Here is a 17,150-nt window from a genome sequence, read left to right on the forward strand (position 1 = left end):
CTGATAGAAAAAATTGTTAATACTCATTTCAATTGTAGAATCTAGAATATCCTGTTTGTGTCCTTTTAAGGAATGGGAAAGAAGAAATGGCTATCATGAACTGAGGAGGGAAAAGCAGAGGAAGAATCTCAAAGTTCCATATTAATCTTCAGGGGCTTTGCTTTGCCAGAAAACTGGTTCGAGTTAAAGTGAAATGATCTATATCAGGCTTTTACCTAAGTGAGAAAATATTTGTTTTCCCTGTGATCCCAAGTATCTTATTTTTAAAATTTAATTTAAGAACTTAATAATATCATCAGACTTCTATAAATCAGGCTTTATCTTTGCTGGTGCTGTTGAAGTTATGTTCTCAGCGTGGTTGACTGGAGGTTAGGTCATAGCAAGATCTCTGGGACAGATTGGTGTCTGTGAACAGCAGACCATGTGTCTTAAAAATGGAGAGTTCTTCCTATGTTTCTGTCCTCTGGCTTTGCTCTGACTAAATAGTTCATAACACACATCACTATTGATGAACAAGATCTTAATTCTATGTATGAGATATTTGCAATATTTCTTTGCCCTGGTGACATGGGAAGTTGCAAACCAGCACACAGACATTTAAAAAATGAAGTCAGAAGTCTTCCCTTGTTGCCAGGATATTATTACTTATTCACAGTCAGTAGTAATTTGCAAGGCTGATCATTATAATTCTGTAGAAAACTGCCTGTATTCCTGTGTCACTCTTGAATAATCAAAATCCAGAGTTTCAATAAGGGTATTCTTCATTTACAAGGTTAATTCCTCCAGTAACAATGTGTACACTCTCACAAACATTTCAGATCAGAGAATTTATTGGACAGGGCAAAACCTCATTGAATATGCAGTGTAAATAACCTTATTAAGAATGCATTGAGAGAATAAGCATTAATGTTCTGTTGGGTCAGAAGGGTAAACACAACAAGAAAATGAGCCATTTACACTAAGTAGTCCAACTTATTTATTTTACTGTGTCTTTTTTCATTTTGAATCTTTTAAAATATAGGCATTCACTCAGAAATTCTAACTTCTGGGGGGTGTGGGAACTGTCTTGGAGGATTATGCCAGTAAATCTGTGTTAACCTATTACAATTGAGATGAACACTTCAGGTAAAGGTGAGTTTATAGGAAATATACTTTTGCTTTTGTGCTCCATGGGTTTCTGTTAGGATTCTTTATAGTAGGTGATAGAGAATTTCTCCCTGCCAATATAAACAAAACTCAGTTGATTTATATCTAAGCAGTGACAGCTGCTTAAGTAGAGGCCAGAGACAAAACAGGACATAATGTGCTAACTTTTCAGCTGTGTTCTGCATTTGGTCTGTGTCTCTAGTTCAGCTCAACATGCTTTGATAGAAGAAAGTTCTCTTACTTCTTTTCTGACTAGAGATGGGACCACAGTGCACAATGAGAAGAGCTCTGTTGGCTACATGCTTTTCTGAGACACTTGATCTGCTTTATATAAAAGAGACAGGCACGTCAAGCTATAATATCCTTATAGCTACTCCTCTATGTATATAGCCAAATGCTATATGCATGCTGTAACCTTCAAACAACAAAATATGGTTAGGTATTTTTAGGAAGGTATAAGTATCTTTCAGTAACAGCTGCTGTGATAATTCCTTAAAATTATGACTGCAGAAGATTCTCTGCTATATTATAAATATTATAAACTGGAGTGGACTCATGAGAAAGCCATTTGGTTTTGTGATGATACCAAATTTAGAGTAATGAATGCATCTTAACAATATACATTTCTCTAAATAAATAGCATGTTGAAAGCACTTGTTTGGCTCACTTTTTTTGGTTTACAGGGTGAGGAAGGAAGGAACATCTCCTTTTCCTGTGCCTGCCTACCAGAAATTTCTTTTCAGCTACCTTCTCCTATTTATTATACTTAAGAAGAAAGGTGATTTGTCAGTTACCATTATTCCAAGTCTCTGCCTCAAGAAAGCAGAGTGCTTATTTTAGTCACTTAAATATTTATGTTAAAATCTGATAGTTGCATTGACTGTGAGCACAAAGCAAAGGAAGGTAATCAACAGGAGAATTGGAGCCATGTGGAGGAAGGACCAGAAACCAAAAATTTTGGAACATCAGGTACCTGTTTTCCAGGGTACTGTGACTTTAGATACATAAACATTAAAATATGTTAAATAAAATATAAAACAATTTTTATTACTGTGTCTCTCTTACTTATTAGATACTCTAATTAGTGTACCTTACAGCTTTTGTGGTACTGAATTCTGTTCTAAACCTTTATCAGCTTGCTCCATTGTGTGAGCCCTAAATAGACACACCAGTTGTTACAATTCTCAATGTTTTCTTTTCTCGATCTTCACAATGTATTTATCTTTAGGCCAGTGATAGTGAGAGTCAGAAATTGATTAAGTCTCTGCAATATCAATAAGGCAACTTACTAACAAGTTTAAAATATGCTGACATTATTAGGTCATTTATCCCCCCTGCCCCGCACCCCCTTCTCCTTCTTCTCCCCCCATTCTCCTTGCTTCCAGGCAGAACCTGTTCTGCCCTCTTCTCCAATTTTGTTGAAAAGAAGACATAAGCAATAATAAGAAACACATAGCGTTTTTGCTAGTTTGACATAAGGATAGCTATACAGAGAGATTCCTAGCATTGCTTCCATGTGCAAGTGTATTATGACCCGAATTGACTCATCTCTACCTGACCTCTTCACTACTTCCCAGTCACCTTCCCATAGTGGCCTCTGTCGCTTTAAGGTTACTGTGTTAGCTCTAATCTGCAGTGGGCACATCACACACTTTCAAGTTTTGGGTTTCCTATCTTTCCTATTCCTCCTGTATGTGTTATTCCCTTAGCGTGTGACCCATGTCCAGTAATATTATTGCATTTGTTTTACATCTAAAGTCCACATATGAGGAGAACATCCAATTTTTGGCTTTCTGAGCCTGGCTAACCTCACTTAAGATGATGTTCTCCAGTTCCATCCATTTACTTGCAAATGACAAGATTTCATTCTTCTTCATGGCTGAGTAAAATTCCATTGTGTATAAATACCACATTTTCTTAATCCATTCATCAGTTGTGGGGCATCTTGGCTGTTTCTATAATTTGGCTATCGTGAATAGTGCTGCATCTATTGCTCATCTTTAAATAAATTATTTGGTTCCTCATTTGATTATGTAATCTTCATGGATGATAATGAACTCTAGCCTCATTTTGAAAATACTAGAATTGTATCCTAGAAATGCAAGTCTGTGATGGGACCTGCAAAAAAATACCTGGTTCTCTAATGCTCATATATTATTTTTATAGTTAATGTGATCAGGTGGCAGTCATGAGGATCTTTTGAAGGATATTAAACTGTGAAGAATGAAGTTAGATGAGCATCTCCAGCTTCAGGACCTGAGGAGCAGGGAGACACCTCAGCACTTGCTTCCAGGCCACAGCCTTCCCAGGTAATTCTCTGTATCTTACCTGTAAGCTTGGCCACTCTGTCCAATATGAGGCCAGTCCAAATGAAAGTCTTTGAACTGGAGCTCCCTCTTGGGTTAGCTGAAACTCTTTTAGGTCTGTAGTACTCCGAGGTTTTTCCTGCCTGTTTCTGTTTTTTATTTCTTTTCCTTCCATGAGCATTGAATCTGCTCTGTCCCCCTCTAACTCCTTCACTTTTTCTTTTCAAAGACCCTACCCACCCCATTGCCATCTTAGCTCCATCTCAGCATCCTCTCTCCAAAGGACCTCAATTGAACTGTCAGGGAATCCATGCCAGGTTAGAAGTGGAAAATAATATAATGAAAGATACATTTTCAAGTTTTATTTCAAAACTGCATTTGTGATTATCTTTCTTCTATCTTGTTTGCTTTCTCTCAGTGAGGTGTACACTTTTGAAACTGGGTGGGACTTTATAGGCATTAATTTCAATCTTTTGATTTTTGCTACCAAACTAAAGTCTGGTGAATTTAATTTGAATTGACAAATTGTTGGCAATAATGATATTGGTAGATAATCATATTTTCTTCATAAGTGAGATGTCTATTTGAAAAATTAGGTGATTTTAAAGAAAACTCAGGCCAAAAAGTGTTTAGATGGCTAGGCATGGTGGAGCATGCCTGTAATCCTAGCTACTCTGGAGAGAGAGGTAGCAGGATCATGAATTTGAGGCTAGGTGAAGCAAAGTTTGGGAGACCCTATCTCAAAAAAAAAGGACTGGGGCCATGGCTCAGGCAGTAGAGCACTGACGGCACTGGGATCAATTCCCAGTATCAACCACACAGGAAAAAAGAAATGCTTAGATGAACTTTAAAAGCAACATTAATAGCTTCTTGAGTACTGCTTTTTATCAAATATGAATTTGCCTGTTGAATGGGTTAGAGGCTTTTACCTGTCAAGCGTGGTGACCTGTTGCATGGAGTATGGTAAAAACATAATTGTACATAATTCCCAATTCAGCATGAAATTATGACATGCAATTTTCCATGTTTGTTTACCCAGTTTTCAATCTTCTGAAGATACTGGACACTACAACCGTAAAACAGACATAGTTAGTATTCTTTCCATTATAGCTAGTTGGTCTCCTTCACTATAGGACGTTTGCATACTTTTATCTTCAGTAACAACATACTTGCATATAATCTTTTAGGATGGACACTTCTTTATTTGGCCAATAAAATCTGTTAGTTATGGTAACTTTACTTTTAGAGGTTTATATCTTTCTTTACATTGTCCTTGAATTCTAAGCAATTTTGACTTTTATGATAGAACTTTAAAAATATCTGCTATACTCAGAAGTTCTTAAAAACAAATGATGCTGCTATCAAAACAGTTTAAAATGTTCAGTTTTTTTCTTTTAGATATGACTAGTTTACTGTGCCCAAAGTCAACCTTTCTCTTTGAGTGAAATCTTTAAGAACTGCATGTACCAAATATTTATGGTGACAACACGTTTCTGTTATTTCATAATTAGATGATCAGCTTGAAAAAAATTGTGCAAATATTATCAGATCTAAGAGCTCAATATCAACTCCATCAAAATAAGGAGGTTCATATTTGAAGATACTTTTCAATATTCAAGTGGACGATGCTTAACAAGTCCACTCTGCAGGTTCTATTAAGTGCATTGTGGGAGTAATTCATCTTAGAATGCTATTAAGGTACAGTCCTCCTCAAATTTAAATTGTTCCCAGTACTCATAATTGAGATTGAGAATTGCTAAATTATACTCTAAAGTTTTACAGTTAATGTATGAGACAGAATTCAGAATTTAATTGCATTTTTTAACAGACATCTAGAAAGAGTGAAACTGCTTTTTGAAAAAAGTCTTGGTGTTGACTGACTCAATTGTTCTTCAGTTGGGTAAGAATAAAATTCATTGTTCAATGTTAATATTAGAACAAAATCTCAGGTACCAAGTGGCTCATGCCTGTAATTCTAGCTACTGGGGAAGCTGAAATCAAGAGGATTGTGGTTGAAGACAGCCTGGGCAAGGAGGTTGTGAGACCCCCACTTCAATCAGTAGCTGGGTGCAGTGGTATATACTTGTCATGCCAAACTACATGGAAGGCTGAGATCAGCCAATTGGAGCAAAATAGTTTGCATGAACTCATCTCAATGGAAAAAACACTGGGCATTGTAGTGTGTACCTGTCATCCCAGCAATGACCAGAAGAGTGGAATAAAAGAATCACTGTCCAGACTGACCTGGGCAAAAACAAGAGCCCATCTCCAAAATAATCAGAGCAAAAAAAGCTGGAGTCTTGGCTCAAGAGATGAAGCACCTGCCTAGAAAGTTTGATTCTCTGAATTCAATCCCTATTACCTACAAAAAAATTAAAAATCTCTATACTTACCTGGCAGGGGAGATATCATAATCACGAAGGTGGTTTTCCCAGGGCGAGGCTTATCCATTGTACTCTGAATGTGCTGACCCTTGAGATTTCCCCAAATGTGGGAAAGTTAACTGCAAAATTTGTGGTAGTGGGGGACTGCGTTCACATTCTCCCCTGAAAAAAAATTAAAAATCTCAAATTCTGCAGACCCTACAGACAGTAGTAAATAATAAAGGACATCAGTTCATTGAAAGAAGTGTTCAACTTTTGTAAATGTGACAATGTACACCTAGTGCAATATTATAATAAAAAGAAGTGTTTATTTCAGGTATTTATAAAACCTTTGATTTTCAATTTTCAAATATACATTATATATACCATCCCTTAGAGTTCATCTGAGATTATCATTTTTTTGAAATGTGTAGTATAATCTTTTTTTCTGCTTTAAGTTTTAATTGTAGAAAGCACAAAATTCATCTCTCAAAAAATTATTTCGAGATTGATTCATCTATCCATGCAATTTATATTTATTGATTTTATATATATATATATATATATATATGTATGTATATGTATACTAAAAGCTTTTATAGGAACTATTTATAATTGTTCCTGTGAGGGTGGACTACAAAACTAGTATCATCAGCTAATGATAAGAGGTATGAAAAATAAAGGAGGTGTTAACTTTGTAATACTGTATTGTTATCCAAAATGTCAATACATTTTGGAGCAGAGCAGATTTGTTATTTATTTACAGCAAATAAAAACATATGCTTGTTCCTGTGTGCCCCAATGTCCACTTCATGGAGAGATCAATGGGCCTCAGATGTAGCCTGACATAAATTGATCTGAGATGTGAAGGAAACAAGGAGCATGGGAACACATGAAGAAGTCTCAGCATTAAGGCTGTTCTTTGCTGTACTTCACTGAAACTCAAAGTGCTTTCAAAAAGCTTACTATATTTTACTGTTTGATCTTAGGTCCCATGTAACTGAGGCTGGAGGCAGACAGTCCAGAGTTGTTACAGTGACCTTGACTTTGAGGTCCCAGATTTCCTCTAGCATTCAGCTTGCTTTCCTTAGTGCAAAGCCACTTTCCTTATGCTTACAAGAAAGCTATTGCCTTTCTAGATATCACATTTCAATTCTAGGAAGGAAACATGGGAAAATGTAAAGGACAAAAGCTCCCTTATGTAAGTTTGCCCCATTTGTTAGGAAAACAAAATCTGTGAAAAACTCAACATGGGTAATTACCCTTTACACCTCTTTGTCTAGACCTGGATCACTGGCCCCTCTTCTGATTCAAGGCTTTGTAGAAAGCTGGTATTTTTAAACAGAAACATTGGCCACCAAGTCAAATTGTGTTCTATTAGAAAGGACAATGAATTGAATAGGTATTTCAAGAGCAATTAAAAATATCAGGCACATGGATAATTTCTGTAGGAACTGAAAGCTAATACTTGAAAAATAGGGAGATTCCAAGATGGTGGCTAGAGGGAGGGAGCAGAAAACATGCCTCCTAAAGTAAAATCTTGGAGAGACACTGGAGATACACCTTACAGGAAAAACCACCAAGAAGAGGCAAAACTTTGACCCCTCCACACCTCCAGCCTGTGCAGAGCATCTCCACTTCATGTTAAATGGAGAAACCAGGAGGGCCCCTGGGCCACCGCCAGATGCCGGCACCCAGATGGCTTGGGAAGATGCAGACCACAAGGTGAGCTAAGTGGTACACGGTACTCCAACAGACAACCCTGGGCCAGATCAGCATAGCCCCCTGGACAGACTGACCCCCACCCAGGGAAAAAAAAAGAAACTGAGTAATAAGCAATAAGAACAATAAAGACACATTGCAAAGAGGGTGGGGTGCACTGAGTGCCAAAGGGGAGGAGGGGAATCCCTCACAGAACTGTAAATAAACAAGCTGGGCTGGAGAAGGCAGGAGCGGTGGTACACACCCAGCAATCAGAAGCGGGGAAGCTTGTGAGAGTGGCAGTGGGAGGAAAACTCCACAGGACAGGGGGGAAGACCCACTTCCCATGTGAGCTGTAAACAAACACGCCAGCCTGAGAAAGCAGGTGCAGTGTCATCCCCTCCAGTGTGCTTGGAAAGGGGAAAGCTTGTAGCAGAGGCTTGCACACAGGAGAACTCTGAGTAAAGAAAGCCTGTGGGGCCAGGTGAGTGCTAAGCTCACCCCTGAGATCTGCATAAATAAAGCCTCCAGCAACAGCAGGCTGACAGCAGCAGGCAGGCAAGCCACACTTAGATAGCCATTCACAGACCTGTATCCAGACTCTTTTTTTTTCTTTTTCTTTTCTCTCTCCCTATCTTTGATGAGACACAACTGAACTATGCCTGCATGATGAAAAACTTACTGAAACTGTATTGCATTTGAACTTGGGACACTTTCTGGGGTTTTTTTTGTTCTGTGTGGTTTTGTTTTATTTTATTTTTCCCCTTTGATGAGACAACTACATAACAACATCTCAGGCACCATCTCCAAGATTGGAGGCTGAGGGACAAACACCAAAATTATTAAGACTGAAACGTCATTGCATTTGAACTTGGAGATTTATATATATATATATATTTTTTTTCATTTATTTTTATTTCTATTTTTTTTACTTTTTATTTTCAATCCTCTCTCTGTCTCTCTAATGTCTTTTCAGATTACAGTTGATTAGTACATTGTCTCTCCCTGTTTATATCTTTGAAATTTTTTGGTTATTTGTTTGTTTTTTTCTACTTGTTTATCTGTTTTTCCCTTTTCCTTTAACTTCTTTGCTTTCCATCTCCTCTCACCCTTCCATTCTAAATGTTGCTAGTGCTATTATTACAAGCCAGAAACTACTTAATTGCACACAATACAGGGACAATAACAACATGAAGGGCAATGATGGGAAGACAGAAAAAAACAGGGAAACCAGTTTCCACACAGCAAAAAATTAGTACAGGAACCAAAGGGAAATGAAGAAAACAGATACTAAGACCCAGACTACAACAAATTGAAGACAAACTATGCCAAAGAACCCAATGAAGCCCAGAAGAATAATCTAAAAGAAGAAATATTGGTACTCAGTGAGAATTTTATAGAGGTAATACTGGATATGGTCAACCAAAACATACAGGAGACACTCAAGAAATTCCAAGACAACAAAAATAGAGAATTTGAAAAAGCACAAGAAGAAATAAAGGAAACCATAGAAGCACTGTATAAACACCAAAGTGAAACAAAGAACACAATTAATAAAGAGATAAATGAACTCAGGACAAAAATGACAACATTAAAGAGGAAACCAGCTAGGATATGGAAAACCTCAGAAAAAAGAATGAAACAGAATTGCAAAACAAAACAGAAGGCCAATCCAGCAGAATAGAACAAACAGAAGACAGACTCTCAGAACTCGAAGATGAAATGGTAATTAAAGGAAAAACTGAAGAACTATTAGTTAAACAACTCAAGACCTGTGAAAAGGAAATGTAAGAACTCACCAATTCCATCAAAAGACCAAACCTGAGAATCATGGGCATTGAAGAAGGAAAAGAGGTGCAAGCAAAGGGAATATGTAATATATTCAACAAAATAATAACAGAAAATTTTCCAAATCTAGAGAAAGATAGTCCCATATGGATGCAAGACACCTTCAGAACACCAAACAGACTAGATCAAAATAGAACTACCCCACAGCATAACATCACTAAAACAACAAGTTCAGAAACTAGGGAAAAATTTTGAAGGCTGTAAGAGAGAAAAAAACAAGTAACATACAAAGGTAAACCCATCAAAATCACAGCAGATTTCTCAACAGAAACATTAAAAGCAAGAAGAGCTTGGGGAGAGATCTGCTGGGCACTGAATGAAAATAACTTCAATCCTAGGATACTCTACCCAGCAAAACTATCATTCAAAATAGATGGAGCAATAAAAGTCTTCCATGATAAGCAGAAACTAAAACAATATGTGACCACAAAGCCACCACTACAAAAGATTCTGCAAGGGATTCTGCACACAGAAAGTGAAACCCAACATAACCATGAAAGGACAGGCAGCACCAAACCATAGGAAAAGAAAAAGCAAGAAAGTAGAGAGTGACCTCAACTTAGGTACACACAATCAAACCTTCAAACAACTAAGACAACTTAATGGCAGGAATCACCACATACCTATCAGTACTAACACTTAATGTTAACTGACTTAATTCACCCATCAAAAGGCACTGTATGATGAAATGGATTAAAAAGGAAGAGCCAACAATTTGTTCCTTACAGGAGACCCATCTCACCAACAGAAATAAGCATAGGCTTAGGATGAAAGACTAGAAGAAGATTTACCAAACCAATGGCCCCCCAAACAGGCAGGAGTAGCAATACTTATCTCTGACAAAGTAGACTTCAAACCTACATTGATCAAACGAGATAAAGAAGGACATTCCATACTAATAAAAGGGGAAATAGACCAAAAGGAAATAATAATTATCAACCTATATGCACCCAATGTCAACGCACCCAATTTCATCAAACATACCCTGAAAGACCTAAAAGCATATATTAACTCCAACACAGTGGTTGTGGGAGACTTTAACACTCCATTATCATCAATAGATAGGTCATCCAAACAAAAAATCAATAAAGAAATCCAAGATCTGAAATACACAATAGATCAAATGGGCCTACTTGATGCCTACAGAACATTTCATACAACTTTTACAAAATATACATCCTTCTCACAGCCCATGGACCTTCTCCAAAATAGATCATATCCTAGGACACAAAGTACTTTCATGATGAAAGTACTTAGGTACAGCTCACTCTCCTTACTGCCATAGTAAAGCTATTCCTCAAGAAGCCATCAGAAACACAAGAGCTGGTCCAGCAGGTCTTGAGTTTGGCAACACAGGATTCTGATAATCCTGACCTTCGAGATCGAGGCTATATTTATTGGCGCCTTCTCTCAACTGACCCTGTGACAGCCAAAGAAGTAGTCTTGTCTGAGAAGCCACTGATCTCTGAAGAGACAGACCTCATTGAGCCAACTCTACTGGATGAGCTTATCTGCCACATTGGTTCTTTGGCTTCTCTGTATCATAAACCTCCCAATGCATTCGTGGAAGGGAGTCATGGGATCCATTGCAAACACTTGCCAATTCATCATGGGAGCATTGATGCAGGTGACAGCCCTGTTGGCAACACCACTACAACCAACCTGGAACAGCCTCAGGTTATCCCCTCTCAAGGTGACCTTCTTGGGGATCTTTTAAATCTTGACCTTGGTCCCCCAGTCAATGTGCCACAGGTGTCCTCCATGCAGATGGGAGCAGTGGATCTCTTGCGAGGAGGACTAGATAGGACAATCTTTCATCCCATCATCAGTGCCTGCAACCTTTGCTCCTTCACCCACTCCTGCTGTGGTCAGCAGTGATCTGAATGACCTATTTGAACTTTCCACGGGGATAGGCATGACACCTGGTGGATATGTGGCTCCTAATGCTGTCTGGCTACCTGCAGTAAAGGCTAAAGGCCTGGAGATTTCAGGAACATTTACTCACCGCCAAGGGCACAGCTATATGGAAATGAACTTCACCAATAAAGCTCTGCAACATATGACAGACTTTGCAATCCAGTTTAACAAGAATACTTTTGGTGTCATCCCCAGTACTCCTCTGGCCATCCATACCCCACTGATGCCAAACCAGAGCATTGATGTCTCTCTGCTTCTCAACACCTTGGGCCCAGTCATGAAGATGGAACCTCTGAATAACCTGCAGGTGGCTGTTAAAAACAATATTGATATCTTCTACTTCAGCTGCCTCATCCCACTCAATGTGCTTTTTGTAGAAGATGGCAAAATGGAGCGCTAGGTCTTCCTTGCAACATGGAAAGATATTCCTAATGAAAATGAACTTCAATTTCAGATTAAGGAATGTCATTTAAATGCTGACACTGTTTCCAGCAAGTTGCAAAACAACAATGTCTATACTATTGCCAAGAGGAATGTGGAAGGGCAAGACATGTTATATCAATCCCTGAAGCTCACTAATGGCATTTGGATTTTGGCTGAGCTACGTATCCAGCCAGGAAACCCCAATTATATGCTGTCACTGAAGTGTAGAGCTCCTGAAGTCTCTCAAAACATCTATCAGGTCTACGACAGCATTGTGAAAAACTAATAAAGGTGGTTCATTACCCTCCAGCCACCCTGTGATTGGTGCAAGCCAAGAACTCTTAACTGGAAGAAATTGTACTGCTGTGTAGAACCTTAACCCAAACACACTTGTGGCCACCCACCCAGGTAGTCCAGTCTACCCTGTGCTGACATTAAGCACACCCTATTGGATAGTTTTAGCTTCCTGTGAACATTTGTAACCACTGCTTTAGTCACTTTCCACCTCTTGCCACCTGCTGCTGCTCTCTGTCCTTACTTGTGGGCTTCTCCATGCTGTGCCAATGGCTGGCTTTTTCTACACCCTCTTTTGAGTGTAGTTTGATATTTTGTAATCGAAAGAAAGCTCATTTCAAAAGCAGAAAAGACAACAAATTAAAGCAAGGAAAAGTGTCACTGAAACATAAACTGCACTTTATTGTTTTATATTTTGTACATATGAGAAATTGAGGTAGTATAACCAGTAGAAAGTGTTAAAACAACTAACCAATCTTAGAGGAAATTAACCACAACCTTAGAGGAAGAGATGCAGTTACCACCTCACTCTGTGAGGGGTTCTCTTATGCTTGGCAACCTTGTCCCTGATCATTTGGATCTCCCTGCACCCCTTTTTTTCTGTCTCTTTCTCCAAACTGTTTCTTTGGCCAGGCCTTCACATTTCTCTCTGCCCCTTATTATCATGTCATTTGATTGCTTTGCCTTTGGAAACGGTGATCTTCATAGGATGATGTTTCAGGATGTTTCAGGATGTCCGCACCAAAGCTGAAAAGTTAGAACATTCTATATTCCTTTCCACTGAACTAACCCATTAATAACACTAATTAAGGACACTGAGTAGAGATGGACAACAAGAACCAAAATGCCCCCCCTAGACCTCTCTCCTGTATTTCTCAGGTCCAATTTAGATCTAAAATCAGATTTTAGAGTTGATTTTAATGACATATCAAACCCTGCTTGTCTACAAATGAGAAAGACAAAGGGCATTATTGCTGAGGCCCGTCAGCTCTTGGATAGCAGAGCTGAGGCAGATCCCATCAGTGCTGTTTTCACTGCAGCACTGTCTCCATGCTGTTCTTTCCTTAGTGCTTTCAACTTTTTCTGTACCTGCTCTGTGACTGGTACATATGTACTCCATACTGAGTTTGGTACCCCATCCATTCATTGGTATCAAGTGGCAGCAGAGCTTCTTGTCAGTTACTTGAAGGTGCATATGATGAAAGAATGAAAGTGTGGCTACTGCTTCCCTGGTGCTCACGTCTTGAGGCCAGCTGGTGGATGCAGAGAAGTGAGCTTTAGAGATGATGCAAGTTCTCTTTATCTCTTCAGACTCTAGAGCAGTTGTAAGGCCATCCCAGAGGTAGCGTAGTTCTTTTCATCTCTCAAAGAATTGGAGAGGTGAAATCCCCTCCCTTGACACGTTGAGTACCATTTGTCAGGTAATGAGTGCTTCATGCCCAGGACATCACCCTGTCTAGCGGTGTCCATACTGTTCCATCTGTGGGCCCTTGTTGCAGAATCTGGCACGCAGTCTTCAGGGTTCATGATCAAGACAGCTCTTCCAGGTACCCCTGCTTGAGTCAGAGGCACTGCAGGGTCCAGAGGCCTTATGTTGGACTCAGACCTAACCCACCAGACTCAAAGGAGGGATTATGAAAAAACAGCAGAAACCAACCCCTAGTCACCCTGTGCCTGATATAAACCTGTATCAGTTGCAAAGCTTGGGGAGAATGGATCCTCCAATGCAGTTTCTTAAACCTTGAGAATCTTCAAGAAAAGAATTACTGGGTGGGGGAAAAGAAATACATCTCTCACTCACCACTGCTCGGGCACTTGGGGAATAGGAAATAACACAGGAATGTATGGGAAAGGGGTGGGTTGGTGATGTGTGGGGTGGAAAAGCAAGTTGATAAAGTTTCCTTATTGGGACTCATTCATGGAGTCTGGGTACAAGCAGTGTAAAAGGTTCACACTACAAACACAGTGTTCTCATTTCAAAGTAAACTGTAGTTACAGAAGGAAAAATATGTGTCAGGGCAAACAGAACACAATTTTATGCAAGGGTATGACCCTTAGCCCCTGAAACAAGCTTCTTTCAGTGTCCCTACCAGTGATGGCTAACTGCTGCTGTTGTCAGCTGGCCTGCTGAGCCAATCCATGATGTCTTTGCAGCTTGGGGAGGCTGCCTCACATTGAGCAGAATTATAGAGTTACTCCACACCAAAGGACCTCTGTCCTGAAGAGACATCCTGTTGCTTCCACAACAGCTTCCCTTAGGGCCCCTTTCAAGCTTGGCCTGGTTGGGGGTTGGAGTGGGATTTGCCCCACGTATCCTCTGTCGTCTTCCTAAGTATGTCTGTAATGTCAACTGGTGTACAAAGGGAAAAGAAGGCAAACACACCCAGAACTCTCTCTGGTCAGAGATTCCCTGAGTGTCCTCACTCAAGCCTGTTCCCTGTGTCTGTCTTGTAAAGCTTGGGACTCTGGAGAGAGATAGGAAGGGGGTAAAAGATGTGCTAAGAATGCTCATTCTTCTATTCTTATTGGGATCTGTTCTTGGGGAGGATGGGGTTGGGGGGAAGTTTGACTTGTGTCTTCATCAATAAACTTTCATTTACAAACACAAAAAAAAGAAAATAGAAATTATACCATGCATACTATCTGATTACAATGCAATAAAACTGGAACTCAACAACAAAAGTAAAGACAAAAAGAAGCAAACAGCTGGAAACTGAATAACTCATTACTTAATGAACAATGGGTCATTGATGAAATAAAAGAGGAAATTAAAAAGTTCCTGGAAGTCAATGAAAATGAAAACACAACCTACCGGGACCTACGGGACACAGCAAAGGCAGTCCTGAGAGGAAAGTTTATAGCCATGAGTGCATATATTAAAAAGACTGAAAGATCCCAAATCAATGACCTAATGATACATTTCGAACTCCCAGAAAAACAAGAACAAGCAAATCCCAAAACAAATAGAAATAGGAGAGAAATAATAGAAATAAGACCTGAAATCAACAAAATAGAAACTAAAAAAACCATACAAAGAATTAATGAAACAAAAAGTTGGTTCGTTGAAAAAATAAACAAGATCAACAGACCCCTGGCAAACCTTACTAAAATGAGGAGAGAAAAAGCCCAAATTAGTAGAATTAGGAATGCAAAAGGGGAGATAACAACAAACACCATGGAAGTCCAGGAAATCATCAGAGACTAGTTCGAGAACCTATATTCAAATAAATTTGAAAATCTTAAAGAAATGGACAGATTTCTAGAAACATATGACCATCCAAAACTGAACCAAGAGGATATTAATCACCTGAATAGATCTATGACACAAAATGAAATTGAAGCAGCAATCAAGAGTCTCCCCAAAAAGAAAAGTCCAGGACCTGATGGATTCTCTGCTGAATTCTATCAGACCTTTAAAGAAGAACTGACACCAACCCTCTTTAAACTGTTCCACAAAATAGAAAGGGAAGGAAAACTGCCTAGCACATTTTATGAAACCAGTATTACACTTATCACAAAACCAGGCAAAGACACCTCCAAAAAGGAGAACTATAGGCCAATCTCCTTATTGAACATTGATGCAAAAATCCTCAACAAAATAATGGCAAACCGAATTCAACAACACATCAAAAAGATTATTCACCACGACCAAGTAGGCTTCATCCCAGGGATGCAGGGGTGGTTCAACATACGAAAATCAATAAACATAATAAACCACATTAACAGAAGCAAAGACAAAAACCACTTGATCATCTCAATAGATGCAGAAAAAGCCTTTGATAAGATCCAACACCATTCATGACAAAAGCTGTAAGAAAACTAGGAATAGAAGGAAAGTTCCTCAACATTATAAAAGCTATATATGACAAACCTACAGCCAGCATTATACTTAACAGAGAAAAACTGAAACCCTCTAAAATCAGAAAGTAGACAAGGATGCCCACTATCTCCACTCCTATTCAACATAGTACTGGAATTTCTAGCCAGAGCAATTAGATAAGAGGAAGGAATAAAAGGAATACAAATAGGTAAAGAAACTGTCAAAATATCCCTATTTGCAGATGACATGATCCTATACCTTAAAGACCCCAAAAAGTCCACTCAGAAGCTCTTAGACACAATCTATAGCTATAACAAGGTAACAGGATATAAAATCAACATACAAAAATCATCAGCATTTCTTTACACTAATAATGAACAAACTGCAAAAGAATATATGAAATCAATTCCATTTACAATAGCCTCAAAAAAAAAAAATCAAATACGTAAGTGTAAACCTAACAAAGGATGTGAATGACCTTTACAAGGAAAACTATACACTTCTGAAGAAAGAGATTGAGGAAGACTATAGAAAGTGGAGAGATCTCTCATGCTCAAGGATTGGTAGAATCAACATAGTAAAAATGTCAATACTCCCAAAAGTAATCTACATGTTTAATGCAATTCCCATTAAAATTCCAATGACATTCATTAAAGAGATTGAAAAATATACTGTTAAATTTATATGAAAACACAAGAGGCCACCAATAGCCAAGGCAATATCCAGTTAAAAGAACAATGCTGGAGGTATCACGATACCTGACTTCAAACTATATTACAAAGCAATAACAATAAAAACAGCATAGTACTGGCACAAAAACAGACATGAAGTCCGGTGGAACAGAATAGAGGACCCAGATATGAAGCCACACAACTATAACCAAGTTATCTTTGACAAAGGCGCTAAAAATATACGATGGAATAAAAACACCCTCTTCAACAAAAACTGCTGGGAAAACTGGTTAGCAGTCTGCACAAAACTGAAACTAGATCCATGTATATCACCCTATAACAAGATTAACTCAAAATGGATCAAGGATCTTAATATCAGACCACAAACTCTAAAGATGATACAGGAAAGAGTAGGAAATACTCTGGAATTAGTTGGTGTAAGTAAGAACTTTCTCAGTGGAACCCCAGCACCTCAGCAACTAAGAGATAGCATAGATAAATGGGACTTCATAAAACTAAAAAGCTTCTGCTCAACAAAAGAAATGGTCTCTGAACTGAAAAGAACACCCACAGAGTGGGAGAAAATATTTGCTAGTTAGACATCAGACAAAGGACTGATAACCAGAATATATAGGGAATTTAAAAAACTAAATTCTCCCAA

General features: G+C 38.6%; 1 non-coding gene and 1 pseudogene across 1 annotated transcript; both read left to right on the forward strand.

Moving 5' to 3' along the window:
* LOC109679867 (AP-2 complex subunit beta pseudogene) overlaps nt 1–12,379 on the forward strand; it is a 106,951-nt pseudogene extending 94,572 nt beyond the window's left edge.
* LOC141423498 (U1 spliceosomal RNA) lies at nt 5,838–6,001 on the forward strand. Its single transcript, XR_012448364.1, has one exon. It is a non-coding gene; the product is annotated as a U1 spliceosomal RNA (small nuclear RNA).
* Nucleotides 12,380–17,150: the final 4,771 nt, after the last annotated feature.

Source organism: Castor canadensis, chromosome 5, assembly GCF_047511655.1.
Source record: "Castor canadensis chromosome 5, mCasCan1.hap1v2, whole genome shotgun sequence".
NCBI classification, from domain to species: Eukaryota; Metazoa; Chordata; class Mammalia; order Rodentia; family Castoridae; genus Castor; species Castor canadensis.